General features: G+C 47.8%; 1 long non-coding RNA gene across 1 annotated transcript in view; it reads right to left on the bottom strand.

The window, feature by feature from the left end:
* LOC115341336 overlaps positions 1 to 26,770 on the bottom strand; it is a 53,990-nt gene extending 27,220 nt beyond the window's left edge. Inside the window, exon 1 of the long non-coding RNA XR_003923360.1 lies at positions 26,452 to 26,770. This is a non-coding gene — a long non-coding RNA (uncharacterized LOC115341336). The remainder of the gene's footprint in view (positions 1 to 26,451) is intronic.
* Between the last annotated feature and the right edge of the window lie 1,071 nt (positions 26,771 to 27,841).

Raw genomic sequence — 27,841 nt, forward strand, 5'->3', positions numbered from 1 at the left:
GTGAGGGGGCCAGAGGCAGAGAATGCGACTGGAAAGAGCAATGCCACCACAGACCTAGCGGTGCAAACATTAATTGCTTTTTAATTATTCCAGTGCATTCCTTCCCCGGTTGCTGGTAATTGCAGGATTCCTGCCTGCCCACCAGTGGCTGAGAGGAAAACCAGGAGCATATCAGCAGAGCAAGCCCAGGAACCAAGCATCCACAAAGGCCTGTTTTACCCCACAGTGGACAGCAGGAAGCTTCAGTGACACTGAAGCTGCTGACATTTCTTGAGCACCATTGCAGAGCAAGTCTACTGGGACACCTCAGCCATCTCTGGGGGAATCTGAACCACCAGTGCTACCTATGTGGAGGCCAGTACCTTGAGTTTCCACATGACTCAAGAGCATGATTTGCTTCTTATCAGAGATATGGGTAGGAAAGAACATAAACAAAGCAAGGACAGCCCAGATGTTTTGCCCCAGATTCAGTTGCACTTCTGAGGCTCTAAAGAACAGAGGGGATGACCTTCTCTGTCCTGCTCCCCCAACGCCCCTGGATCGAGTCACTTCCAGCTCTCACAGAAGGGCCCCACTGCCTCTCAGCACACCTCCTGCTATCAACACCCTTATGACAAAGTTGGCTTTGTGCATCTCTGTGCTGCTTTGTGACCTGGAGAAGCTCAGCTTGGTAAAGTACAGCCAGATGATGAGTATGGCACAGCCACCACCAGGTACCACTCAGCTGTCATGAGTGTCATCTGCAAGCATCCCCATCCCCTCCAACCTCTCCCCATAATAGTCCTGAGCCAGCACCACACATCAGGTTCAGACCCTCAAGCCTTCAGCAGATCCCCTCCATGGGAATCTCACCCAGCATCATGCATATGATCCCATAGCAGCCACAGAAGAGAAGGCAAATAACCTATCTTAGCTAAACCTTCCTCCAAGTGGGCAGGAACCAGTGCTGCCATTTTTGCTGGCATCGTCATTACAGTGCCAGAAAGTGACTCACATCTTTGATGGGAGCTCAGAGGAGAAGGACTAGGGAAATCACATCTCATCCTGCCTTTCCATAGCCAAGCTTCTTGATGAGAGAGGGGAAAAAGAAGCATCATCCTTTTTAACACGGGAGGAAAGAATTGGTGCTACAGAAGCAAAACCAATCTCACTCTCCATTCAGTGCAGCTGGTCAACACCCCAAGGGCTGCTGTACAGTCGGAAGATCTGGGGTTGAATGCTGTCAGTGCCTGCAAGGAGACAACCAGGCATGTCGTGAGCAAGAGGGGACTGAACCTCAGACCACCGGATCACAGGCCACAAGCTTCCTTCAAAGGAAATGTGAAAAGCGAGTCCCCTGAAGCCTGCAGCAGCACCACATCCATGGCCAGTGTGCCACCTAGTCACTAGGGTGTGACAAAACACCACCAAGGGCACAAGGATAACCACCCCATCGCCACTTTGGTGCGAAGGGGTAACAAGCAATTTGGGGTCCAGGACAGAGACACTTCAGTGGCAGCAGCCAACATACCGCAGATAGGAAGCTCTTGTACCTTCACACGCACTGCCCTGTTCCCTGAGGACCCAATTCCAAACCCTCCAAAAATCAATGAGATAACAAGGAGATGAGTTGCAGCCAATATGGATTTGTCAAGAGCAAATCACATCAGGCCAATCTATCTTCCTCCTATAACAGCATAACAGGCTTTTGGCAGAGAGCACTACCTGTCAAACATCTCAACTTTAGTAAGGCTTTTGACACTGTCTTGCCTGCCATTCCCGTAAGCAAGGGGAATGTGGTCTTACGAGAAACTATGACAGGGGAGGTATAAAACTGCTCAGATAGCCATATGCAGAGGGCAGATACCAGCAGTCTCCTCTGCTACAAAGCAAGAACACGTTGCCAAACAGGATTTTGTAGGAGTCTGTCACATACCAGCCCTCCTCAGAGCTTTCACTACTGACCTGGATGATGGAGCAAAACCAAAACTTACTAAATTTGCAGGTAGCATAAAGGTAGGAAGAACTGCAGGTACTTTTAGAAGACAGGATTAGAAGATCTTGATATCTCAAGAAATCATCCTTTTTTTTAGGCAGATACAAGGGCCAGGTTTTTCTCTCAGGCAGGAATAATCAGCTGTCCAAGAACAAGTGTCCAAATACAAAGAACAAATTTTCAGAGACGATTGCTTCATTACTCTTGCATATCAAGGGCTACTGATGCCGTAAGGGGTCTGGGGCCTCTTGTTCTTGACCCTATGACAGTAGTGTCTAGGGTCCAAGACAGACCAGCAGCACGTTGCGTTAGGCAGGCATGTACTCGGGGCATCCCTTCCCAAGCAGCTTGCAAACTGAATCAATATCAAGCTCAAAGGGCCCTGAACAGGATCAGAAAACACGAATTCCCACTCCCAGGCTGCTCTTTATCTACTGCATCACTGTCACCTCATCGCAACTGGCACATTCACTGTCTCTTCTGAGAACTGCTTTCAGCAGGGAAGGTGTTCCTGTGCCAGCAGCACATCATGCTAATGATGACAGCCAAGCACATACTAGATCTGACTGCTGTGTACACCATACATGTTTCATAAGGTTGCCCAACTGCCTTCTCAAGCCCTCCCCATAACCAGCTGCACCTGATTCTGCTGTCAAGTGATCTTCCTCTTCCCCTGCTACATCTTTCACCATTTTAATCTGTAATCTCTGCAAGACAAGGACTTCCCATTTCCAGTTGAGTTTGCCACTGGAAGCAAACAAAGCACAAATGCCCTGCAAAAATAATGAGCCGTGCATGTCCAGACATGGCACTTTCTATGGAAAGCCATGGCCAAGCCCCTGCAGTGAGCCACATTTCTAGCCTGCAGGGAAGAGACGCTTGCAGCCATTCTCCACATGATCTTTGGGCTTTCCCCTCTGATCATGCATTTGGTTTATCTTAGTGTGAGCTGGTAGGGAACCAGACCTTGCAGCCCTGGGAACTCTGATGTTCCAGGTAAGTTCATTCGCTGCCAGAATAAGAAAGCAGAGTTTCCAAATAAGTGACATTTCTTTTCCTTAAGAGTTACTTTTGGCAGCCAATTGCAGGGAAGACTGTGAAGTAGCAATGGATTGATTTGGCTCCTATGGAGGTGACTAATGGGAACACGATCCAACAGCTAAGGCAGAGAACTAGATGGCAGTGCCCCCCACAGCTGCCTCTGTAAGAAGATACTTCCCTCACATGTAATGAGGGAATCCTTGTACCATGTTCCCCATGTGTACATCTCCTGGGGGTGAATACAGTACGTTTTTGCCACATGCTCCAAGAACCCAGAATAGGAAGCAAATGCTTGAAATTAAAGCAGGAGAGCCAGGCTAGGGAAGGAAAGTCAGCATCACACTTCAGGTTCAGAAGCACCCAGTCAGCTGGTAAAACCCTCTTCACTGCTGTGGATGTGAGCGATGGGTATTGACAAGGCAGATTACACAGAGCATCACCCAGACCATGGGCTTTTAGCACCCTGTGGAGCATGATTGAATGCAGTCTTATCCCTCCAGAATAAAGTCCGAAATCAAGCATTGCAGCAGAAATTATAGAGAGACTCGGGGTCATCCCAGGGCAGGTCTCTTCATGGTGAGGGGCAAGACAATCTATGCATCAGGAACTTGACCAAATTTAAAGAAAGGTCACAGGAAGAGCCAAAGCAGAAGATGAACGGGCTTGTATTTATTAGCCACTACAAAAGACAGGAGCAAGATCAAGCCATAAAAGCAAGGCATTAGCACCTCTACGATCAGCATAAATCTGTGAGGATCTGGCATCTCTCTCACCAGTACTTACTGCGGTTTCTCTCCTGAAGGATGGGCTATGCACGTACATCTGTACATAATCCTCCACACTAAGAGCCTCACAGTATCTGACAACCTTGGAGCAGTCGGGTGAGGCTCCACAGCCTGCCATTGCATTTTCTCCTTCAAAAGAGCTTGGGCATCATTACCGCACACTTAACACTGCCAAAAAGCCTGTGAAGTTTAAAACTGGATTGTCATCGCTCCTCTCATTCACACGGATGCCAATGCCACAAGGGTGAATGAAGAAGTTCCCTAGAACATAGATAAGATCGGCTCACAGCTAAGGGACCACACTGGGAGCTGAATGGAAGTTACAGGCTATGCAAATTGACCTCAAAAATTGCACCAAGTACTGGAAACCAGGAGTTAGTGGTGCTACTGGCACAGTCAGTTCAGTTCTTAACTAATGCTTCCTTGCATCCCTTACTGCCTTTAAGCTACCTTGTCAGGGCACCTGTGATCCACACTATTAATGCCAGGGTCTCGGCTCATCCCAGCCTGAGAAGAGTGCCACAGCCACAGTTATTCACGCCTCTTGTCACCTCTCAGCTAGACCACAGCAATATGACAGCCCTGCAGCATGCAAGAAGCTCTAGCTGAAATCTGCTCTGCATCCCCAAGTGCTCTGTAATCCCATTACCATAACCATACCAGGCTGGTCCCCTGCCTCACAGCTCCTGATGCAGAGATCAAGAAAAAATCCGACTCAAAGCCTTAGCCTTCATGGCCCTGTAGCCAGGATGGAGTCCTGGGCATGGTACATTTGATCATCGCAGAGCACCACTGTGCCTCACAAGGGCTGATCTCATCCATACACAGCAGACAACCTTCTCAGCCCCTGTTGAGCTGTCTCTGCCCAGGGAGCACAGGTTATCATAAACATTTCCTGCTGCAAACAACTGGGTTTCTTTGGGCTACCTGGTCTGACAGAAATACACCGTGACACGTGGATTTAAAGGAAATACCCTAGAACATGACTTTCCACTGCAGGCACTTAACCCTGGGATGACACTGAAATATCCAGACCCTGACAGAGGCAGGCACATTCACTGTAATGTACAACTCAAAGATGCTCAGATATATACCCTCAGAGCACAGGAAACTCTGTCTACACCCTACACTAACGGTGGAGAGCTTACAAGCTCTCAGTCTGTTCAGCCATTTCAAATTAGCATGGAAGTTATTTGGTTCCTTTGGAACAGCACTGGAACAGTGTATTTGGAATAGGACAGACATTACAGACATGAATGGGAGAGGTGGGCTCTCCACTGCAAGCAATGACTATCATGGCATGAAGTGAGAGAAAGAAAGAGATGGTGTTTGTGCCTCTGCTGAGCTCATACAATTCCTCTACGGCTTAGCTCCCTCATCTGTAAAGAGAAGGATAACTTTGCTCACCTATCAATTTCCTATTTGCATCAGCTAATAAGAATAAAGGTCTGGTCCCATGAGGTTCTGATTCACTCTGCTGAAGGTGCCTTATTCTTTTAAGACAAGTTAATGGGAGTTATGGTAAAAAGCAATCCACCTTGTTTGGATGTGCTGGAAGAGATGACTTAAAGAAAGGCAGCCTCAACGCCTCATCTTGTGGATTCCCAAATATTGCTGTAGGCCTTTTCTTTACCTGCCTCTGCCAATTTTCACCATGAGCTGTACCGCTTTATCATCATCTCTCTAAGGTTCCTCCACACGCTCCAAGTTCAACCCAGACTACCCAAATGCCAGCCGTTACAGGCAGAGCGCCATTAGCACTGCAGTGCTGTTATTACTGCTGCCTGGACTGGAATTAATGCAGCTCAGACACAGCGCAGTGAAAATATTGACTTTCCAGCTAATCAAACCAAATTCCATGAAAGCTACAACTTCAAACTTCAAAAAATCCATCAATGATTCATAAATATTTGAAAGTGCCAGACTGATTGCATCTGGATTACTGCAGGGGAGGGGGCTGAGGTCTGGCTGAGGAGATGGACTAGACAGCAGTTCAGACCTTGATGTCATGTATCACCCTGCTCTACCAGGACTGCACAGATCTTCCCAGCCTCAGACAGAGGATGAACACTATATCCCAGTGCTATGTTATCTATGCTGGTGTAGCCCTACTCACTCCAGAGTACCCAGCCTGCAGGTAGGATGTACCACCCCAGCTGCTGAGACTGCAAAGATTAGAAGCCTAAAAACTTGGTTGTTCAATTTCTGACTGGAATAAAAAAAAAAAAAATATATATAAATATGCTCACATCCTTCACCCATTTCCCGCCCACCAACCAGGTTGTTGGTATTCCCAACCTTTAGCTGGCCTCCTGGGAAGCAAGACAATTTGTTAGCCTGGCCTTCTCTCCACCCAGTCCAGCCCCCTCATCTTCGTGCCATCCAGCCAGCCAAGGAGGAGCATTTTATTTTCAAAACAACTCTTCCAAGGGAAACAAAATCCAGGAAATTATGCAACATGCAACAAGCCAAGATGATCTATTTTTACTTCACCCCACAGAGAAGCTCCAACTTTTCCCACATAAAAGAAAATTAATCTGCTGTCTAATTCCAACTTAGAGGAGAAGGGGGAAACATTTTGGAAAGAAACAAATACAATAAATAACTTTGGTTGTGTTGCAGACAGTCTTTGCTGCATAGAAGTTGGTTTGCAAAGCCATTTCAGGCTGCCTTTGTCCTCCAAGTCTCTGGAGCTACATTTGTACACAAGAGAACCTAGCACAAAGTCCTCTCTTGTGAAACCATATATTCAGCTCTTGAAATCAAGAGAAGAAACAGAGGCCTTACCCCGAAATATAAAACTCTCCTTCATTAGCAACAGATGTGAGGACAGAGTCTCAGGTGAACTAGAAGGGCCATGCCCCTTCAGGGCACGGACGACAAGTATCAGAAGAGGACCAAGGCAGGTACACAGCACTGTGCTAGGCCTGATCTCCTACGACTGCGCCTCATAGTTCAATGACTGCCATGGCAGGAGGCACAAATGCTGACTGAAGTGCTCTCATGATTTCGGCATTCAGAGTCTCCCCTCCGTAATCCTCCTCTGTAATCCTGTAAACTAACACGGTGCAGCTCCACGCTGGAGCCTCTCCCTTGGTGGGAGCATTAATAACTTCACAGGCTCTGCCAAGGCAGGCTGCACAGATAGCTGGGCAAGCACACGCTCTGCACCTGTGCAAGCCTGGTCTCAGTACTAAGACAAGCAGTAAGGTCCAGCCCTATCCCAAGAGGCTGGCAATATTCTGTCAAACATGGCGAGAGACCCAGCTTTCCCAGGAACACTGTAGCCACCTCTGCATGGAAAGGCATGGGCATGAAAACCTCAGTTCACTGAGTCGGGTACCTCTTGTCCATGGTGTGCACACTGGGCACAGTGCAGATGTGCTGATGCAAAGGACGGGCCCACACCAAAAGGGAGAAAAAGTCTTTGGGTATCTGCTCCTGATCCTTTATGGAGGTCAAGCTCCCAGAGTCTGCCAGCTGCTTGACCACAGACCCTGGTAACAAGGAAAACATTTAGCTGCCAGCCTTTTCCAATTTCAAATCTCCACCAGGCTCAAGCTGCAGGCTAAAGGGCCTTTCCTTCCGTGGCATTAAATGCAGCAGACAGTGCACCTCAATACTCAAAACACTGCTTGCATTGGAATAAGGAAATTAAAGTACCCATTGCTTTCTCACTACTGAAAACAAACTGAGGCCCTAAGATAGTGATTCTAGACCCAAGATTGGAAAACATTTCTTGCCCATAAGCTTCTTGGCGCAAGCCTTCCCATCTTTCACACCGGAGTAAAGATACCTTTAACACAATTCATTCTACACCATTGCTGCTTCCTCCCCAAACATCTAAGAATAAAGTCTCACCCTCCATGCATTTAACCAAGATTTTTCCTAATCAGATGTCATGGTTTAACCCCAGCCAGCAACAACTAGCACCACACAGCCACTCACTCGCCCCTCCTTCCTCCCTCCCCTCCTCCATGGGATGGGGAGTAGAATCAAAAACAAGTAAAACTTGTGGGTTGAGATAAGAACAGTTTAATAATTGAAATAAAGAATAAAATATAATAACAGTAACAAAAAGGAAGATAAAAATATAGTCCAAGAAAGACAAGTGATGGACAATGCAATTGCTCATCACCCACTGATACTCAGCAGCCCCCAAGCAGCAACCCGCCCCTCCTGGCCAACGCCCCCCAGTTTATATGCTGAGCATGATGTTCTATGGTATGGAATATCCCTTTAGCTAGTTCATGTCAGCTGCCCTGGCTATACTCCCTCACAGCTTCTTGTGCCCCTGCTCACTTGGCAGAGCATTGGAAACTGAAAAAAACTTAACTTAGGATAAGCACTAATTAGCAACAACTAAAAACATCAGTGTGTTATCAGCATTGTTCTCATACTAAATCCAAAACATAACACTGTACCAGGTACTAGAAAGAAAATTGACTCTATCCCAGCCAAAACCAGGACATCAGGAAAGAAACAGAATAATCACTTGAAGTAATTCAGTGAACTAGTTAAGGTTCACAAAAACATCACTTTTATTCAGCAAGGATGACATATACATCAGCTTGACCCTCAGTACTGATGTTGGGAGTTTGAGGGCAGGGCTGCATCTTGGTTCTGTGCAACCGCAGTGCCAGGGCATGGGGTTGCTATACCACAAATGAGGATCATAAATACCGCAACAGTCAGCAAAGCAGCAAGCATGCAGACACTGCTCTACCTGGGTTTTCTGCCACAACACTGCGCTGTCTGGCCTGTGACACTGCCTTGTAAGAGACTGCTTGAGGAGAAAGAGGAGACAACATCCCTGGGGTAATGCCACATAACCAACACCACTTGTCTCAAATGCCACCTTCCCTCATTTCCAGTGCCGCTGCCTTTTCCCACTCTCCACCATTCAGTTCTGGCTGCCATCCCCACCCAGGTCAGCTGCTTCTCCAACCATTGCCTGCCCACACACATCATTTCTCACCATCATCCACATCTTCACTCCCAAGGGTGAAATTGTTTCTTATCGTGAAAATCAGAGGCCAAGGTTGAAACTTGGACTTCAGTTTAAGTAAAAGCCATTTAAAACACACCTGTACTCTGAGTTTGCTCATGTAAATCAATGGCATGCTAGCAGATGTACCAAATATCCCCCAATGTGCATGTGTCAGTGTATTTCTTCCTTCAGAGATCATTAATAGCTCATGACCAAGGTCATGAGTCAAGTCTAAGACTTTGCTGCTGATATAAAGGAAAGCATCTTTGCAGTGACACAGGGCACAACCTGACCAGCTAATAGACTCACAGAAACTCCATTCCCAGACCTCATCCATCCCCCAATTTATAAATAATAAATTGCCATCTTAAAGCTGCTCTTCAGGAAGCATCCTGTGCCTTCCCCACCCGTTGGAGAGTGTAAACACAGAGGTGAGAAAACTGAAACACACAGTGGATTAAAAATCGCTGTAACTAAAATCAGCTTCAAAGCCAGAACAAAAGCAAAGCACGATGCCAAAATCTTCTTGAAAAAGAAAGGGTTTTAGCAGAGAAAGCCTAAAACGGGCAGACCTGGGACCAGGCCCCCCAAGGAAGGGCACTCAGTCACCATAGAGACAACGCACAGGCATGATGCTCCTGTCCCCGCTTCGCAACCTCCATCTCCTCCGAGGCTCCGGAGCAGATGGCAAGCTGTGAGCAAAGGGAAGGAGGGACTGGTGAAATGCTGCATGTAAATAAGACTGCTAAACGCTCCTGTTGTGACTCGGCAGCAGCCGGGAAAGGCTATTAAGGGGCTGCTGCAGGCAAACGGTTAGCCAGCAGTAATGAGCTGGCTACGAGTGACTGATTCCATGTCAAGGTTGGGCGGTATCGATCAGAGATGTACAGCTGCAGTCCTGCCACTTCAGAAAAGATGCGGGCTGATGGACCGCCTGCAAGGCCCACATCACTGGGGAAAGGCAAGGGAGCATAGCATCCCGAGAGACACCAGGACAGCACCGTGACTTTGGACAGGAACTATCCCGAGCCTCGAGATTCTGCCTGTTTCCAGAAGCAAATGAAGATATTCCTTTTGCTGCTGTCCTGATGCCCTCAGGAGCATCTTTTCATCATGAATTTCTATCTGGGTCTGGAAGCAGAGAACAGGGATAACTTCACTTCTTTGGAGACACATATTATGTGATTCACACCATGGCAGCCACAGTCCTGTTGGAGATTCCTCCCCACTGACAGTAAAGGGAAGGTGAAGAGGCACGCTAACATTGCTATGCTTTGACATGGGAAAGACTGGGTCACTGTGACTTAGACTGTCACACCACTACACCAGCCAAGCAGCAGGTCTTTTTTCAGGAGCCTCACATTGCTTACCAGGCTTGGAGGGTATCTGGGGCTTTTTTTTTTTTTTCTTCTCGCCTGAGGAATTTTCCCCCCTTAAAATTACCTCTTGCCTTTGTGCAAGGAACCTGTGTATCTCCTGGGCTTAACCCACTGCTCCAAGAGAAGGGAACAGCTCTGCACCTCACAGATGGACTGATATAGCTTCTCAGCATGTTTGGTGCCCAAAGCAACATCAGCTGGTCCCTCCACACAAATGCAAGGCCAAGTCTTCTGCACAGCTACATCAGCACACCAGCACCCAAGGTGAAAGAAGCAAGAACAACGTCCATCTGGATTGCATTATCACAGCAAGACCTTGACAGATTAGGGCTGCAAAGGGCAGCCTAACAGCACATAGAGGCTGTTCCTTGGAGGAGAGGAGTATCACCACTCCTGGCACTAACTAGTGCATCATGTCCCAGCTCACTTTGCAGGGCCTGGGCATTTGAGATGAAGGATCTGCCAAGGATCAGGCATGAGACCAGCCACCAGCAGTTATGGATTTCTCTGAGTCTATGCTCTTCCATCCCTCTCTTATACAGCCTAAAAAGACTAGTGATAGTCACGGCTCAAATACTCTATTTAAAGGCTGCCTTGAGGACTAGAAGTTAATTTTAAAACTAACTGACCTAAGCTCTCTGCCATACTACCTCAAGAGGAGTCTGGAAGGGTGGGGGTACTGCTAATGCATGTCTAGAGAGCATGTGTTTTACCTCCCAGCTCTTATTTCTCATTATTAATGTCAAGGTTTTTAAACAAAATTTGTCTTGGTCAATTAACTCAGACAGGGATGCTTGTAACATTCCAAATAAAGCCAGCCACATCCTGCGCTCAGAAAGATGAGCGAGCATGGCTCAGGAAACAAGGGAATGACAAGGGCAAGGCATGACTCACATCCACCCTGCTCCCTCATCCCAGAGAACAACCCACCCTGTGAGCCTGCCAAAGTCACCGATACACCAACAGGCTCCTGCTTTCCCCATAAGAGTTCTCTTTGGTCTCCTGAAAACTGAGGCTAACACCTGCCTGTGGCAATGAAGATAAAAAGCCTGTTTTGAAGAGTATTTGCCCAGTGGATCTACCATGATAAAAGCATACCACAAGTCACAAAGAGGCTTGCGATAGCACTGTTGTGGACTAAAAATAGAAAGAGGGATCCCTTCTCACAGGAAAGTGTTACCTTCACATCAAATTACCTCCTGGTTTGATTTTTATCAAATTCATTCACAGTGCATTGCAACTTAAGGTACAGTCAGACAGACCATGGCCACAAGGGGCCACCCAGCATCTTTGCAGTTAGGTGAGAATCACATTGTGGAAGCTGGGGCCAATACCCTCATTTTTCAGTAGTTATTCACACTCTGCAGTGGGTCACTTCATGTGGTTTCTTTTCCTTGCCTGGATGACCACTGCTGTTGAATTGGAAGGCAGTGACCAGTTGGCACCCAAGAGAGACGCAGGCAGAGCTGTATTAATCCTTGACTGCTGAATAAGTCCACTTCTCATCCCAAAAGTGCTTTAGGCTGCCCCCAACTGAAAAACACTGTTTCTGTATCAAAGCATCCAAATGTTGCTCATATCCAAGAGAAAGGATTAGTTGCAGGTAAATCTGGTCAAAAAAGTAATTTAAAACTGCTTCATACATCTGAAACAAAGTGTTTTGACTATCATATTTTAATCTCTCAGCTGAAAAAACCTTTTACTAAACTCAGCTCAAATTTAGGGTGCTCACAGAAGCTGTACTTTCACATAAATAGAAGTCATTGTACAAATAGCGAGGAAGGATTTCTGAAAGCCATCATCTGAACTCACCACTTTTCCTGAGGAACACATTCACAAGTATATTTTTTGCTACAGGAATTATAGCACATGTCATTTCCAACAAGAACATGCACAGGACTCACTAACATCTCAAATCTCAAATACGGACAGAGCAGGCACAAACCAGTGGGTGCCTGGAGCAAGAACTGCCTTCGGCCTCCCTGCAGGCCTTCCTCAGCAAGTCAACTGCTAATGAAGAGCTAGTAATGACCAGTCTTAGGGGACCAGCCCCCACACACTGTGTGGGCAGGCCAGACCTTGCTGCAGACTGTCACATGGATTGCCAGATGCAATGAGACCAGGAGAGGGAAGATTCCAGCAAGCACCAAGATCTGCAAGGAAGGAGGCTTGCGTGGAAAAAAGCAAAGTGCTGGTGACCACAAGGAGAACCCAGCCCTGCGCTAAACAGCTGTTTGGGGTGAGACTTTATTCACGCTGCCACCACAATTTCATTTTCTAAGCAATAGAAATAAGGACAGCTCTACAGATTTTGTTTTTAGGCCAGAGCTCACCTAAAAGCTGGATCTCATATGTCAGCTCTTGCCAGCCACGGAGTAGAAATCCCAGGGCATAGGTCCAGAGCGTACCACTTTTGGCCATGCAAGCCCTGCTAAAATTCCCCCACAACCACCATTTTTCATCCCAACCCCTCCAACAGCTCATTCCTGGCCTCAAAACACAGCTCACGACATGCTTGCACACCTCCATTGTGCTAGCACAGCTATCAGGAGCTGTTTCAGTGATGAAATGTAGAGCGAAGCCTCGTAAACAGCTCCAAGGGAGCCATGTAGGACCCTCTCAAGCCATCTTCGCACCACAGGCATACATCCCTGCTCAAAACACTTCGGTATGTGCTCTCTGTTTAAGGGTTACTGACCCCAGCAGTATTTCAGCTGATGAACTGAGGCTTCATTCTGGCTTTGCACTGCTCACGCCTGCACAGACTCGTGTGCAAGCACCACGGCTGACTTCTAGTGCTTCTCCCTGCCACAACACACCTTTCCCATGCTAGTCCTTTGCAGCCAGGGCCACCTCCATGACACACCATGCCAAGAAGACGTCTGCACAAAACTGAATTAGCAAGCCATATTGGTAAGAGGCCATCCCATTACAGGCACCAGAACACATGAAAAACCACAGCTAACAAAAATAAATACCAGCCTCTGACCCAGGAGTGCAGAAAGATTACTGCTTTGATTTACAAGACAAATTAGAACTTGAAGAAAAGCAAGACTGATTTCTACTAATTCTTGGAGCCTTAACTGGGTGTTTAGTGCATTCAAAGGGGAGGTGGGAATTACACAGAGCAGCACAGTCCATGAGCTGTTGCTGCTCCACAGATGTGGAAGGTCAGTTAAGAAACACCTGAAGAAGGTTGACTGGGTCCATCCAACTCAAGAAAGAGTTTTCAAAATAACATTTCAGTAGTGAATCCTGTTTTGGGCTGCCCCTAGCTAGCCAGCCCTTGGCAGCGCAGACCACCTGCACCGGACAACAGCAGCCAGCTCTCCAAATCCATCCAGCCAACACGCTCCTCATGTAACTGGGGGCACAGCATGACATCCTGTGGACCCCCAGAGTCAAAGGGCAAGCGCAGCCCACCTGACCCAGCAGTACAGACAGGCACTCCCTCTTAGGCCAGCACAGGTTTCCGTCTGCTGATGTCAAGTGCTGCAGATCAGAGGCAGGATCAATACAACACTCCTGCAAAACCAGCACCACATTGAGGTCACCGATTTGACACTGACTAGAAACAGAAGTAAAACTCACCACATCGATTTTCATTTTCCAAGCAAAGGCAGTGAGTCAGGAGGATACTAGCAGTGCCAAGAGCAAAAGACTCATTTGGTGGGGGTCTTCTATTTTTAATTATTTTACATTTAATAGCCATGTTCTTGATCCCACAGAGATTTAAGATTTCTTTGGGCCTGCACGCTTGAGTAAGGTTGTGCATGCATTTAAGCGACTGCAGGATCTAAGCCCAAGTTGTTACTAAGTACTAGGTAAGCAAATTTGCTTAATAGGATTTTTAATTTGCCATTATCCCTTTAAAAATATATTTGTTCTCTGCTAAATAGTAATAAATTAACCTAATAGCAATCAATTATGTTTCTTTAGCATCTTGGAGGCATCTCAATACATTTTACCAACCACAGCAGTCCAACAAGGCTAAATCAACTGAAACACATAGATCTCGCAGGGCCTGGTTAGAAGATGGGGTCTTACAGTAGAAAGCTTGAATTTTTCACTAACTCGCTGAAAAACATATTTATAATTTCAAGTGGGAGGGGAGATGCACAGGAGCTCTGCAAGAGGAGTTTAATCTGTGGAAAGGAAGACATCTTTCAGCAGATTTTTCTACCCTGCCCACCTACCCGCCCCCCGCCATCACACATCGGGAAGCTGAGAAGCACATAGCAAGCCTAGCCCATTCAGAGAAGCTGACACAGCTTCTTGCACACCTGAGCTTTGGCATACAGGGACTCAGAGCCTGACTGCTCATACCAGTGCCACCAATTACCTCCCCCTGCGCTACGCCAGCTCATTCCAGCTCTGGAAGTGCACACTCCTCCCGGTACAGAGATGCAGCAAAGCCCAGAGCCCAGCCCAGACACAAGAGCCCAGGCCTGTCTGCATCTTTGATGCTGGTTTCAACAGACAAGGACCAATCCTGGAGAAACCTCTATGTTTCACAGCAACTACAAACCTTTTATCTTGGGGCTTGCCTGCTTCCCAGAACTCCCTCCCCAAACCCAGAAGAGTATTAGCCCCTGAGAAGAGGCTGAAGAAGTGACAGACACTAACCAGGCAGGCATCTCCAAACCGTGGCACTGAAACATCTAGATTTTGGCACTCCTCTCCACCATAACCTGCAGTATGTATCACAACCCATTTCACTCCCAACACTACCCTCAGAGCAGCACTATTGCAAAGGCAGGGAGGGGAAAGAACAGCAACGCCCAAAGAGGCAGAGAGGCTTATCCAGGGTGACACAGGGAAAACATGCTACTTCTCCCTCAAACAGCCACGTCCCAGTCACATCGCCCTCCCCTCTCTCCACCAAACCGAGCTGTTCATTTGAGTGTAGCTGGATGGTAATGAAGCACTTGGTGCAAATAGATTTTTTGTTCCGCCTGGCCGTGGACCGCTGGAGACAGGGGTCATTAGCTATGCATCGCTAGCAGGCAGCCATTCCCTCATTAGCAGGCCACTCGTCTACTCCAGCCACCTACATTATTGGTTCAAAAGAGTGTGCCCAGTCATTATTGCCCTCACTAGAAACTCAGCCTAATTGGCTTAGGAGAAATACAGGTTAAGAGCATGAACAGCTCTGCAGCTAACATGGTTTTGCCAAGTCATGATTTTACAAGTTCAGGGAATTGCATACCCTCAGGTCCTGGAGTTTTAGGCGCTGTACTTAACATCGCTTTCTGAATCAACTGAAGAAGATGGGATGCTTCTAATCCTCACGGCTATAGCAGGGCAAGAGCTGGTCCTCAAAGGGCTGCAAGCCAGATTGAACAAGCTTACTTTTTTTTTTTCTGTTTATTCTTTGAGTCACACAATTTGGAGGCCATTTCCCAAGCAAGAGTTGGTGATACAGCTTCCACAAATGCAGAAAAACAGACATGCTTTGCTCCTGTGAGCCCAGGAAGCAGCTGGCCCACAGCCCGCTCCCTCACGCGGTTAGCTTGCTTTGTCCTCTCAAGCCAGGCATACTCAGAGCCCTCCCTAGGGCCAGGGTATCCCTGCCCCAGGACACCAGCCAGCACAGCTCGCTGCAGCCCCTCATCCCACACCCACCAGCCTGCCCCTGCTTACAGGGCTGGTGGAAATCAGTCCACTACCACAATCCAACTTCACACTGGAGGGAGAGGGAAGGAACAAGGGCTTCATCTTCAACAACATTCAACAATATCTTCATCTCCAGCCACAACCACTACCAAAACACATCCAGCAAAGCATACCTTCAATTCCTGAGTTTCTCCTGTTCAAATCACTCATCCTTCACTGATCAACCACTCACGGTCCTTCTCAGGCTTTTGGAGAGTCTTCTCTCCACTGAAGCTGAAACAACATACCAGAACTGCCCCCAGATTTCTCCTTGCTTGCACACTGCTCCCCAGCACCCTGACTATCTCACCCTCACCTCCTCTGGTCAACGAGATTTATTACCTCTCGTTACCAATTCCTGGTGCTGCAATGCTCACCTGGCATCACGTTTCTTTGCTATTCCTCCCTGCCAGTGCCATCTGCTTGCAATTACCCCAGGGCTGAGCAAGGGACGTTATTGGTGGGCTACCCCCACCCTGTCCTCGCTACCACCTGAAACTTGTACTAACACACTACTAATTTCAGCTGCCCCCTCATTTCCAAGCCTCTTTGCTGGGGCAGGACTTGATTTCAGCCTTGCAACCCAAATTCACAGCACTGGTGGGGTCTCCTGGTTTCCTCTGACCCGTGCTCTCAGCAGACACTCGACTTGGTGTTAGGGGTCTGTCTGAACCTTCATCACAAGTCAGGGCTTAGCTGATCTGCTGAGAACTGAAGCAGACTAAAATGGATGGGACAACTAGCACTGTCAAGCTCATCTTGCAGCCTGTTTGCATGGCTGGAGACGCAGAAAACTCCAAAAGGGAAAATGGCTCCAGCAGTCGCATCTGATGTGGTACAGCCTGTGACCACAAATGCAATGACTCTTTAAATGGTGCGCACACGTCCAGCCGGACGTGGTAGGATTACAACCAGAGTCATAAAAAAACAGGAGAGGAAGCTTTAGGAATACGTCAACTTGCATCATTCTGATAAAATTCCCTGCAAATTGCTAGAAGAAATTTAATTCTTTACATGGACGTATGACACAGAGGAGTTATGTGTTTAAGGCTTTTTTGATAGCATTGTTCAGGCAAGCTGCCCTATACCTCTTGCAGTAGCAGATGTCTCACTCTCTGGATAGAGGCCAATATATAATACAGACCTTGCCTATCTTACTAGAGCAGATCAGAAATTTTTCATCAAAGCATTGCTTACCACCAAAAAAAAAATTAATCAATTTTCATTTAAATCAACACATTTCAGAAAATACTAATGTCACATAGACTGTTCAATAGTCTTTCAATTTAAAAAAATGAAACAAAGCATTTTGATAAGTCTAAACCACCTTGTTCAAAATTATTTTTCCAAAGAAAATCATTGGGTTTATATTTTAAAAATACTGGCAAGCTGCAAAGGCTGAAATAGAAATGAAATGTTTAATTTCAGAAGAACATATGCTTCATCGGGATTTTTAACATTTGTTTCAGAGTCAAAGGAAAAACTGATGCCACAGACTTTCTTGTCAAAAGGAAAACTTGCTTATTCCCCAGTCCTAATATTTATCACCTCAGTGTTAACAAAATGCAGAAATACTTTTTACTTCCCATGCAAATGCAGGGAGGTGATTTCTGTTAAATAGCTGCTGCACTCCACCCCAGAGGCAGCTGCATTTCAGCCCCTCTGCCAATCCCCCCATTTCACGTGCAAAAGGCTTTGGCTCTGGAGGTGACAGCCTTACGGTGACAGCAGCCTCCTGTCACGACTGGCCAGAGCAGCGAGCAATAGATCAACGTTCCTGTCGCACTCGCTGTCAGTATGTGGCCATTAGTGGGCAAAGCGATGAATCCGCCAGGACTGAATTAATTGAATCACAACCCTACAGGCATCCTCCAGAGACAGGATTTGGACACAGCAATCCATGCCTTTGGCACAGGAGCGCCACTTTTGCTTTAAAGTACCTCTTTCCCAGAATACGTTTAAAAGTGACTAACAATTGGCACGTAAAAAAATGACAGAAAGCTTCATTACGCATTAAAATTCAAATCCGTGGTTAGCACATCTCCTCCGCTCTCCATTCACCCAGACTGGGAGAGACCAGGGAAAGGGGCAATGTGAGCCTGGATGGGCGCGAAGCTGCTCCGCAGTGACAGAGCGAGAGCAAGCAGCAGGAGCAAATGTCCTTCCCATCTCCCCTCCGAAAAACGGTCCTTGGAACAACCTGGCAAATCTAGCTCTGGGCTCAGTGCACCATGTGGTCCTTCGACATCTCCGCTAACACTGCCTGGAAAAGTACCGACGGGTGATTAGTGCCTGTCTACACGAGCAGGACTGAGGTATCCATCAACATCACACAGGCCACTGTACAGCCAGCGGATGGAGAAGGGGACTTCTCCGCCACAGGAGATAACGAAATCCACGCTTGATTCAGTATAAGCAGCTCCAGCTTTCTCACTGGAGGAAGATGCAAAAGGTTTGCTGTTCATGTCCCAGTGAGCACCAGAGTTAAAGGGCTTTTTGGAAAAAGCACGTGCAAAGGGAAACACTTAAAATGAAGCGTGCATAAGAAATCCTTCCCCATCCCTGTCGTGATCTTGTTGATCGTGAAAATGCTGAGTTGTTCCAGGATAGAGGGGTGGGTAAGTGTGCAATAGCCCCATTTCAAGTGCTCCTGTCTCAAATAAGCGTGCCTGAGATGCACCCGTGGGCCCAGCAGAAAGGGGCAGCTCCTGCCGGAAAATGAGGAGTGCCCAAACTCAGTGAGGCTGTGGGGCTGTCCCAGCCAGCCAGAGGGTTTTGCTCTCAATTTAAAGCTGCTCCTAACCCCACCCAGGTATAGTCAGGTGTACGTTTGACACAACCACAGAGATTCACAAGGGGTTTGCATGTACATCAGGTTACTCGCACACCAACCTGCTGCAGGGTAGGAAAGGACAGACAGTGTTTGTCCCACGTGATATTTGCAACTTTCTGTTTTCCTAACACCTTTGAGAAAAGGAAGAGTCCTGTTCCAATCCTTACACAACTGTCCCCAAACAGTGGCTATTCCATCAAGCTCTGGGCATTTCTGTCTCTTCTGATAGTGCTTGTATCCCTCAGTGAGTCTCAAAACGCCACCAACAAGAAGCAGACTCTGCAGGCAGAGGCAGGAGCTTTGCACTCAGCAGCTGGTGGCACGCACCAGCCCACGAGGCCAAATGTTCAGAGCAGCCTCTTTGAAGGCATGGAGACTCACATGCCTCGGCAGCAAAGGGTGTCCCCAAAACACCCATGCATTAGGCCTGCTCTCAGGGGACAAACAGCTTCTGAGTCATTTCACAGCCTTCAAACATGGGTTTTGTGCACTGGGTTATAAAGAGATGGGGAAAGAAGGCTTGAAAACATTGTGTTTTTTCATCTTTTAGCGAGGTGGCATGGGAAGGGGTGGGGATCATGTGTCTCAGTGGTGGAGCAATTCATGAGGCCCACAAGCTTCCCTGAAAGGAGGCAAGGCAGTCCTAGAGAGATCAATCACAATTTTATCTACCCTTTTCAAGTTCTCATTTCTTTTTATCCCATACTGCCAGATAAAAATCTCTGCCTCAAACATGGGTAAGGAGATAGAGCTTTATTATACTATTCCAAAAACATTAGACGCTGTAGGCTTCGCCCTTTTATGAGTTCACTTTGCTGGCACTCCCCTCTCTGCCCCCCCAAATCTCTTCCCTTTAATATTTTTTCTCTCCAAATCAGAACAACAGGCACAAAACTAATTATGTGATATTTCAGATCCATGTTGTGTTAATGGCACCAGATCGCGTGTGACATTTCCGACTTGTTAGACTATTATTCTCGCTTATTGTTATCTCTGCTGCTCTGAATACAGGCTCAGGGCTTTATATCCCCCCCATGCACCAGGCTCCCACCCCCTCCTTCCCTCTCTTGTTCTCATTTATCAGCCTGTGAGGATCTGTGGAATATTAAACTGGGCCATGCTGGATTGCTTGCTCTGCTCATTGTGGGCACTGGTGGAAGGGAACGTAGAAATGGTGGAGCAGAGAAGGCAGGGAAAAGCAAATGCCAGCAGGGATTTGTGGGGAGAAGCCACCATAGCAATCCCCCCCAGCCCAGGGGAATCACTCTGACTTTAGGTGGAGTTGTGTCAGGCTGTGAGAAGATGTCCATCCCTCAGGTGACCTTCCAGTGATGGCTGGCCATCTCACCTAGCTTGTATTCTCCAGGGATGGACAAGAATCCATGAAGGACCCTTCTAACGTAGCTTCATCTCCCCAATGCCTTGCCTGAAAAGACAAAATTGTTGCTTCTGCTTAGACCTATGGGTCTGGCCTTAGGCTGTGAAGGCAACACACACTGGCCTTGAGCCCCTGGGCTGCCTCCCATGTAGAGGTGATAGCTGGTGGGTCATGTCACACCTACAGCCTCTGTTGCTGACCATAAACCCAAAGAGACGTCCTTTAACTCTAGGTTTAGTGATGGAGGCTGAGGTCCAAAAGCACCAATAGCCCAGCGAACATCAGCTGCTTTGCAGCTGCAGCATGAGGCAGAACGAATGGCAGGATTCAATAAAGGGGTGCTGCTGCCACCATACGCCTACCAGGCAAATATCCGGCCACCTCAGGGATGGGACATCCTAAGGGAATACCACAGCGCAGCTGTTGCCCCTTTAGGCTTGGTTCATGGTCCCAGGGGTCCAGGGGAATATGCAATCATTTTACATAGTTTTAGTTGCTCCTTCACCTGCCTGAAGAGCTCTGATATCCCTAAGACTGCTGAAGGTATTGGCCCAAATGCTGCCATCATTTTGTTTCACTTCCTGAATGATTGTGCTCCTGGGTCTCTTTAGTCATACAAATACAGCAGCTGATTTGTCTCCACGCAGCACTCAGCGAGATGGAGGGTGCCAAGTTCTTCCCATTGATACAGGCAGAGGCAGTGCAATCGTGCCAGCACTGAGACTACAGGGAAAAGACCGAGAGGGTCCTCCTGCCTCCACTCCTGCTTTCTGAGGCTTCCCAGCCTGCCACAAATCACTCTTCCCTCTCCATCCAAATTGCCCCACTCCCTTCCAACCTCATGCTTGCTCCTGCTCCCTGTGTGATGACCCTGCACTGGTAGTAAGCAGCACTCCAGAGAAAGCCTACGTGCCTGGCTCCAGCTGGTGGGTCTCTGAAACTCCTTCTATTCTGCAAAAGAGTCTCAGGAGGGATCTATATTGGTAACTTAAACAGTGCCAGGGAGCAGGCTTCATACACTGTGTCATGGTCATCCAAGCCGTTTAACTGTTCACACGCTCCCTGGCCTGCGCTAGCCAGCACTCTCCCAGACGATCCTGGACACAGTTCAAGGGATGGCGTGAGCCATGGACTGTCACCAGTGAACTGCATGGGAGAGGCCAAAGTTTAGTTGTATCAGCACAAACCATACCACATCATGCCCCCTCAGGACCAGAGACTGGATCCTGGCTCATTATATTTACTAGAACAGATACAACCTTGGTACAAATGAGCTTTAGAGAGGAGTCCTCGCCAGGAATATAATCTCCAGCTTTGTTCCTCTAGGGCTCAATCCAGGAAGAGTTTGCAATCATGTACTGCTCCCTCCATGCCAAGGAGCTGGGAGGAGGGTGTCATATCAAAACCTGAATATTCAGGGTAAATTGCTCTGTATAACTCTGAGCGTCTGTCTTGGGTTAAACCCCATCCAACTCTGATGTCACCAGCAGGGCTGGAAGTCACCCTGACTCCCCACCATGGGAGCCCTTATGAGGGAAATCAGGGAGGCCACAGATGCAGGCAGGGCTCTGTGAGTTCCCAGACAGGACTAGGTTGCCTGTACAAGTCTGTGGGCTGTAGGCTTTTAGCAGACACACACAGAGACCTGAAATAAACTTCAGCTGGGAACAGGCTGCTTCCAGAAGCATCTGCAGGGATCTGCTGCAGGAAGAGCTTGGTGAGAGCTGCTCGTGGGAACGGTGCTGTACCACTGCGGCATGCCCTCGGGGGCCCTGGGCAAGCAGCAATTTGTGGGGTTTCTTTGCAACAATTCCTGTCCAAAGACATTCTGGCTGCCCTTCTGGTCCATAACCCACTGAAATGCTGGCTCTGAGCAGCTCCAGGTTCAGCTCCATGACCCCATTTCTGTGGGCTCTCTACCCCGTCTTGAAAAGAGAAGCTCACAGGAGACTGTTACCAAGGAAAAGGAGAGCAAGCTGGCCTTGCTGCATCCCCAGCGCTTTTACAGTGGGGTCTGTCAGTCTCTTACTTTAGCCCCTTGCACCCCCTGCCCAAGCACTCATCTGTGCTCTCTGCCTGCTCCTGGACCACTCTGCACCGTCCCCCCGTCCCCATGTCACCACTCCTCCCTGGAACAGCTGCAGCAGCTGCAGCACAATATGCTTTACAACTTGTTAAGGGGGATGGATGGAGGAGCGGAAAGATATAAATAAATAAAATAAAATATGTCTAGCTTAATCCTTTTATCACTATACTTCTTTCAGTCGTTTACAGAGATAATAATCGCCCAGGCTCTGCAGGAAGCACTGATGGAAGCAAGCACAGAAATCTCATGGCAGCACCCTACTCTCTCATCTGCTGTCACTTGGGTGCAAGGCAAGAAAAAAAAGTCTTAAAGAGGGCCCAGCCAGGAGCTAGGCCCAGCACAGCTGGCCATGAGGTGAGCAAGGTCGCTGCCAGCAGGACTCGGAAGAGGGAAAAAAATGGAAAGTGGGGGAGAGTCAGAAGCAAAGCTATAGAAGAAGGGGAAATGCAGAGAAAGGGAGCAAGATAAAACAGCACAGTGGTAACAAGGAACAGAGCGAGAGAGGGAAGAGACGATATGGCAAAAAGCAAAGCCAGCACATGCTTAAGTTTAAAATCTGTCAGTAAAACGCTGCTTTCCTTGGAGACTGACCAAAGGTCAAACTGCTGGTCCATGCCAGGGTCTGGAAGCCCTGCCCAGGGCTCCCAGCTGCTGTGCCCTAGGGCCCAGGAACAGCTGGAGCAATTCAGATTCCCTGCTGTGTCCCCAGCAGGGACAATGCTCTCCTGGGAGAGACCAGGCATCCTGATGGCCACCAGGGTCTCTGCTACCTTCAGCAAGGAAGCGGGAGAGAAGAATGTCCCTGTGGGCAAGGGCAAGAGAATCACAGCAGGTTCCTCCTGGGGAAAGTGGGCTTTGAGCTGACGCTGGCCGAAAGCCACCCAAACACGGCAGCAGAAAGAGCTCAGCATGAGCAGTCCTCTTAGCACATGTTGACTCAAATGCTCCCACATAAAATAGCAGCTGTCTCTTCCAGTAAACAGATGCCTTCATGGCTTTAAAGGACAGTGGATCAAGGTCATCTTTTCCCAAGGGTTAGCCACTTCTTTCTTTTCCCTTCAGGCTTGCTAATATGGTACATCAGTCCGCTGGCTCTTCAACACATCTCTTCCAGACACACTGATTCACACATTGATTCACTTAAGTGCAGCACCAAATGCAACCCCATTTTTCCCATGTTCTTCCCACCCCCAAGAGTCTCCTACCAGACCCCAAAGGTGCCTGCCACAGAGCCTCCACCCCTCTGGGCTCCAGCCAGGCCTGCCATCTGCAGCATCCAGGAGAAAGGACGCTTCATCCAGGAAACATCAAGTACCTCTGGGTGTGATTTTTAATTTCCTGCAACACTAAGATCCACAATGCGATGCCAGGAAAACAACACTGTTATTATTTGACTTGGTTTTATCCTGCCATAAACTGTCACCACCGCAAGGCTCAAGGTGCTGTGCCTATAAGGATTGCACACTCTTTGAAGCAAGATCCCTGTATGCAGGTCACTGGCTCCTGCCCAGGGTCCCCATGCATCAGCTGGCCTGTGGGGAAGCTGCCTCTGGCTTCTCCCCAAGGGGAAAACCTTCCTGGGAGGGTCAGGCTGAGATTTCCCAGGCAATCCTTGCTGAACACAGTGGGGTTTAGTCTCTTCACTTCCTTCAGGCCGCTTCCATGAGCTCAGCCAACTGCAGACCTGAAGTAGTGGCCCCTTCACACACCCTGAGCAGATCTATGTGCATTGAGAGTGCTTTCTAAGTAAAAAATGCCAGTGCTTCATTCTGCCTGTCCCCACAGAGGGAGGCAGTGCCCTGGGAGAGACACAGGAGAAAAAAGAGCTATTTAATTCAATGTGCTCCTACACGGGACTATTGTCAGTGCTGAGAACATGCCATGGAACCAAAGAACGGTTGAAAAAGAAGCAAAAAGCAAATCCCCAGAGAGCAGCTTTCCTGCTCTTGACAAGGACATTCAGTTGATCACCAAATGTCATCTCTTCCTCAGCCCTCAGGTCCCTTGGGCTGAGCTCCTGATTTGATTCCCTAGCTCAGTGAGGAGGCCATACAGATGGGTTTGGGGAGAAAGTGGCAAGTGGGAAGGCTGCTCTGACTGGATCTGTCCCTTGCCTACCACACTGCCTGCCCAGGTTTTAGGTCTAATGCCAGGAGAGTGACACAGGGCCATATCGCGTTTCCCCCATGCATTTCCAGGGGACCCTCATAAAATCTGACCTTCATGCTATAAACCTGAGGCTGATTGCTGAGTAAGTCATTTCCTCCTGGGTGATTTAGCAGGGACTGTCGATGGAGCTGCAGTTTGTCTGGATTAGAAGAAGAATTCATCAGGCGGCGGCATGGCCCACCTGCCTGTCTCCTCTCATTCCCATCTTCACAGCCATTCCCTGCTTGCTGCCCCAAGCAGTCCTGCCTCCTTTCTCCCCAAACAGCCCTGAGCTTTCAGGAGGGGGAGAAGTCAAGCAGGGAAAGAGGTGCTGGGCTGCCTCTGCTCTTTTCTTTTCCTGTCATAAAGCTCTCAGGGCCAGCTCTGCAGTCAGGGGAATATTATCTCTCCATGCTGCTGTTAATCTCTTTATGGCATCATTTGACCCTTTCTAACATCCATTGATTTTTGAACTACCCTTTACGGCAACTCTTTAGATCCCTTTGGTCTAAATTACTAAACATCAGTGCCCAGGGCAAAACATGGGAACAAATAAAGCAACAGGGAAAAGTCCATTCAGTAACCGTGACTTCACTGGCTGCTTTTGAGGCCCCTTCTCCCTCCTTCGCTGCCTCTCAGCCTCCTCTCTGTGAGCATCCTACAGATCCTCCTAGAAGCTGCTTCCTCCTGCCCTCCCTCCCAGCACACAGAGGCACCTCACCCTACCACAGCTGTGCTCTGAAAACAGGCACAATGGTACCTCCTGTCACACCTCTGGCAGTAGTTACCGAGCCCACCTAGCACCATCTCAGATCTTGCAGTAGTTACCGAGCCCACCTAGCACCATCTCAGATCTTGCAGTAGTTACCGAGCCCACCTAGCACCATCTCAGATCTTCCAGCCCTGTGTCTCCCCCAGGCACCGTCATTCTTGGGTGCTGCCTTTTGCAAAGGATGTTGCCATCTGCATGGCTGAGATGGCCAAACTCGCGACACTTGAAGTCACATCCAGAAGCAGCTCCTGGCTAAACCTTTCTAAAGCAACCTAATAGGGCAACTCAACAAGATGTGAAGGCTGCTGCTTTTAATTTACTGGAAAAATGACTTTTCACTCCAGATTAATATGTTTTAATTTATTTCTGTTTTCCTGAGCTTACCCCTTGTCCAGCAGTGGCTGTCTCCTTGCCTCATACTTGCTACTTGTCCAAATGAAATACCGAGCTGTATTGTCTACTATTATAGTAAAATACACAATATATCACACTGATGCATTCTGTGAGTATGACATAAAAATGACGAATGTGGTCTGGCCAAACACTGAAATGTATTCATCCTGCATTAGTGCAAAATGAATATTAATACCCTGGAAAATGGCTCGGGTGATGAGGGGTTTGTGTCATATTAGAGAGGACACTTCATTCCTTCCTCATTTTTTAAACAGCACCAGCCCCCAGTCCTGACACAAGCCCCAGGATATCTAGCACAGGCCCATTTTGACATAACTCCAGCCAGGACCACAGAGGGTGAAATGCTTCAACACAACACAGAGCTGAGGCCCACAGAACAGAGTTAGAGGGCCAGGGTGGTACCAAAGTTAAAATGGTCCCAGCTTTTTGTGTGCTGCAAATGCCTCACGATCTCTCTTTTGTATATTATCATCCCCTCCTCCAATTTCTTCAGTCTTTGACTATGTCAAAGAACACCATGAGGGCTTAATGGGTTGTGGGATCAGTTCATTGAATTTGGATTTGGCTGGATTCACCTGCTGAGTGCAAGTTTGTGTCAGCTTTTCATAATTACTGCCCTCCTCTATGAGGTGCGGTAGAATAGCTGATGAGTGCAATGGTGAAGATAATATACTTTACAATTAGGCCATTTAATTATTCCATTGTGTGATTTCCATAACCACAACCATATCTCTGCAAATTTATAGAGCACGTACAACAGAATATACCAAGTCAAGAGGAAAAGCAACAATTTTAACGTATCAATCATAAAAACCCCTTTCCTCAACTCTGATCTGAAAGACTCAAGCACTGAATGTAGCTCCATCTAAGGCCTGCACACCATGATTATTACCCTAGCAGTACCAGGAGCCATACAAATAGACAGTCCTTGCCCCAAAATACATACTATATAAGTAAGACAAAGTGGGGAGAGGCGGGGGAGATTTTCACCTTACCTTAGCCATGTCTCAGGTAATTTTCTTACACAGTTGCTTAGCTGTTGCATCTTTGCCAGATGTCCAGTTCCTAGACTGCAACATCCCCAAGCAAGGCTAACCCAGTGTCAGCAGTTGACACCAGCTCGCCAGGGCTTCGTTTGCTTCCAGGGGATGAGCACTTCCAGGCCAGGTCTACCACGTCCATTTCTCTCCCTCTGGCCAGTGCTTCACGGGAAGGTGAAACAAATACGTGCTTTATCATTATGGGTACAAAACTGCAAAGCCAGGATGTGGTGGGTTGACCCTGGCTGGATGCCAGGTGCCCACTAAAGCCACTCTATCACTCCCCATCCTAAGCTGGACAGGGGAGAGAAAATATAACAAAAGGCTCGTGAGTCAAGTTATCTCCTTCTTCACTGACCTTGACGTCTGCAGTTGTTTCTCTCACATGTTCTCACTCCTCTCTCTGGCTGCAGTTTGTTGTGCAGTTTTTTCCCCCTTAAATATGTTATCACAGAGGCGTCACCGCCGCCGCTGATGGGTTCAGCCTTGGCCAGCAGCGGGTGCATCTTGGAGCCGGCTGGCATTGGCTCTATTGGACACAGGGGAAGCTTCTGGCATCTTCTCACAGAAGCCACCCCTATAGCCCCCCTGCTACCAAAACCTTGCCACGCAAACCCAATACACAGGACCAGCCGGATGGCTCCAGAAATGCACATTTTCAAGTCTGAAGGCCCCATGGCACAGTCCCTTGTGCCCCCATGCCCATTGCACACAAACCCTCTCTCGCAGCCACGAGTTACTGAACAAAAAAGCCTCAAGAGCAGCCCCAAAGGAACTGTTTGTACCTGGACCGCTCACCACTGCCTTTCATCTCCAGCAAGTGGGCCTTTCTACAGCACCATCAATACAGGATGGAGAAGGAATCGTTAGATGTGGCACTTCCATCAATATCTCTAAGAGGAACAGGTGACATGAAAAAGGGTGAACCTGAGACCTCTTCAGACTGGAGAAAAAGAAATTACAAGGATCTTTTATTTTAGATGAGTTAGCATTTTGGTTTATATCTATATCTATACCTAATTTATATACCTAGAAACGTAGCATCTATTTTTCCTTTGTAAATGGGAAATGGAGGCTGAAAGCTACAACCTTTGCCTAGAAGACTAAATGGCCTTTGGAATAGGCTGATAAGTGATAAAAACAACCTGCAAAAGCATGTATCCTTGCATCATTTAAGATGACCTTTTAGAAGGGAGACACAGGAAAAGGGGAGAAAATGAACAGAGGAAAAAAAAAAAGCTGGGGGAAACAAAATTTTAAAACCAAACATCCACTGTTGGCATTTGAAGCAGCTGCCGCTAGAACAAGAAAATAAAAATAAAAATAAAAAGAGATTTGACATTTT

The sequence above is a fragment of the Aquila chrysaetos genome, chromosome 5 (assembly GCF_900496995.4).
Source record: "Aquila chrysaetos chrysaetos chromosome 5, bAquChr1.4, whole genome shotgun sequence".
Taxonomy (NCBI): domain Eukaryota; kingdom Metazoa; phylum Chordata; class Aves; order Accipitriformes; family Accipitridae; genus Aquila; species Aquila chrysaetos.